Consider the following 2,925-nt stretch of genomic DNA (forward strand, 5'->3'; position numbering starts at 1 on the left):
TCTTCTTGCATGTGTGAGTGGAGATTTACAGTCGGCGTCCTCACGGCTTCTCAACAAGGATTTAAAGGATCGTGGCACTTCATCAAACCCCCGAAAAGACCACCATCTCTGGTTACACATCTTCATCAAGTTGAAGTGAAGCTCAAGATTAGCTTTTCAATGAAATATGTCCTTTAGTAATGACCTTGGGTCATTCCAGAATTGGAGGACGTTTTTAAGTCAGTCCGTGGAGAAAATACAAATGCATGAACTGGTTGATTTTTAAGTGTCCTGGGAGAAAATGAATTGCGGATGTTATAAAAGGGATGTTTAACCCTTTCGTGCACCCTGTAACCTGATAGCATGTTAGCTGTCCACTGTAGTAACCGCTGTCCCTGAAAAGGAGTTAGAGGCAAGGATGGCAAATGTATTTATAAAATGCATTTCATAAAATTCAAAAATGAAGACATTTGAAATCAATACAGAGGAATCAAATGTAGTTTACTAAAGTACAGTGCAAGGGCAAATGGATGATAGAAATGCTCTAAAAGAACTTCATCTTACGTATGGATGGAAAAAGAATGGTGTTTAAACGTACTAACTCCCATCCATTGATTATCTGATCCGCTGATCCTCATGAAGGTCGCAGGCGTGCCGGAGCCTATCGCAGCTGCCTTTGGTCAGTAGGCGGGGGACACCCTGAACCGGTTGCCAGCCAATCGAGGGGCACACATAGACAACCATTCGCGCTCACACTTACAATTTAGAGCCTTCAATGAACCTACCATTCATGTTTTTGGAATGTGGGAGGAAACCGGAGTACCCGGAAAAAACCCACACAACCAGTTTAAAAGAAGAAGGCGAAAAGTGAAAAAGGATATATAAATTAGCTCCCCCACGTTCAAAGCAAACTACTTTTCCCACTTGTATGATGGTTCAGACACATGAGGATGTCAAAAGTGAGTCCCCTTGGTATACGCTGCAATTGTCCGCAAAGTGAGCCAAAGAGCCGAATGTACATATTACAGCCCACATTGCATTTGGCATGTGTTGTCTTTGCTTTTTTTTTTCGAACAACGTTAGTGGTGAAGAGCAATTCGTACAAGTTAAGACTGAGTTGACCGCAGCTGTATTTCCTGTACAAACCCCCTTTCCACATTCTGCATCCTGCACCACAAAACCACAATTTCCCCTAAATGTCCAGCTGAAATGAGATTTTAAAAACAAATCCTTGAAAAGGAATGACATCGTTGAATTTATACATGATTGAAACCCACTCGTGTAATCAAATTTTAATAGAACACGATATTAGAATTCCATCTTCCTACTGCTCATGTGCAGGCTTCGTTCAGGAAGAGAATCGCAACTAAGCAAAACAAACTCGCGACTGTGCTGAGAAGAGAATAAAGCAGAACGAGAAAAGAAGACGAGAGGGCGAGAGGAAGTACTTTTCCATCAATACTTCCAAAGGTTTCCTTCCACCTTGTTTAAAACGACAGCGCGTTCGTCAAATCTCACAGCAAAAAAAAAAAAACACCATCCAAAAATGTCACAAAAAGTATACGTACTGAAATAAAGATGGCTGCGCGGGTTCTCCTGAATTATTTTGCCTGTCACTGTACGTCACTGGCATAGATAGATGGAGAAATCTACATTAACTGTGGTGAAAAAAAAATTAAAAATAAAATCATAATAGTAATACAATTAAAAATGTTTCTCCCCACTTCGAATGTAATCACCACGACAATCTTTTTCTTGCGGCTGGCCACATCATTTGTAATCCTGATCTATTGGACAGACTAATGCGTATGTAAACACCTCGCTCGAGGTCAAGTCCACTTCTGTCACATTCATCTTGCCCCCCCCCCCACCACCACCCCCTGCGTTTCAAAAATGACATCACGAGGTGTCAACACACGGACTGCCTATTTATGGCAACCTTCTTTTTCCAGAACACTTGGGTCGGTTCTCGCCACCGTGACAGCGATGCGTTGAAGGCCAGCGCCGCGCCGCTCATGTGCTGTGAAATTCCTCCGTTGGAGAAAGTCCTCATTGACCCGCTGTGACGGCGTCCGAGGGGGAAACCCAACAGAGCGCCCATTCAGCTGCCTGCAACTGGATCCCGCCTCTTTACGCAGAGGGCCCGCCCCCTCCCCTCGCCGTGGGCCCACGGCGACCCAGGAAAGGGGGGCGAGGGGGGGGCGGTGGGGGTCAAAGAATCCCTCCCATGTAACTTCTACTTGTGGAGGACCAGAGAGAGATACTGTCAGTACTGTATCTGCAGGGGAGAAGAGTGATGTTGGTTTTCAGGGCATGTGATTGACAGGGCTACTGGAAAATTGTATTTTCATGTGGTGGGTCCCAAAGTGATTGTTTTTTTCTTTGGCCTTCAAATCCCTAGTTTATGGCGGGCCGTGCGTTTAGTACCTCTGCTTTCACTCGGGACTTATCCTATTTAACCCTTTGAGGGGCAGCAGTTACTACAGTGGACAGCTTATCATGTTATCAGGTTACAGCAGGGGTGTCAAACTCATTTCACATTGTGGGCCACATTCAGACTCGATAGTGGGCCGGACCATTAACATGATACCATACTCTGCTATGAATAACCAAAATATCATGTCTTTCCTTTGTTTTGGTAAAAAGAAGCATTGGAGCATTGATACTGTCTGATGTGTTGGGTCTGTCTCAGAGACAGACTGAGACTACTGTTTTCTTCTCTGATCAAAACAATGTTGTCTTCTACTCTGATGACAACAGTGTGTCTCCTAGTGGATAATCCATGAAGTGCATTTTATGAAAAATATTCATTCCGTGTCTTTAATGTATTTTTTTTCACTTATAAATTATCCTGCGGGCCTAATCGAACCTCCTTGGGGGCCGGTTCCGGCCCGCGGGCCGTATGTTTGACACCCCTGGGTTCCAGGGTGCATGAAAGGGTTAATC

At 44.4% G+C, this 2,925-nt stretch overlaps 1 long non-coding RNA gene across 1 annotated transcript in view; it reads left to right on the forward strand.

Moving 5' to 3' along the window:
- Nucleotides 1-2,502, forward strand: part of LOC109525239 (uncharacterized) — a 42,055-nt gene extending 39,553 nt beyond the window's left edge. The window contains exon 10 of the long non-coding RNA XR_002170100.1: nucleotides 1,932-2,502. This is a non-coding gene — a long non-coding RNA (uncharacterized LOC109525239). The remainder of the gene's footprint in view (nucleotides 1-1,931) is intronic.
- The last annotated feature ends 423 nt before the right edge of the window (nucleotides 2,503-2,925 follow it).

Source organism: Hippocampus comes, unplaced genomic scaffold (assembly GCF_001891065.2).
Source record: "Hippocampus comes isolate QL1 unplaced genomic scaffold, H_comes_QL1_v1.1 scaffold78, whole genome shotgun sequence".
In the NCBI taxonomy this organism is placed as follows: domain Eukaryota; kingdom Metazoa; phylum Chordata; class Actinopteri; order Syngnathiformes; family Syngnathidae; genus Hippocampus; species Hippocampus comes.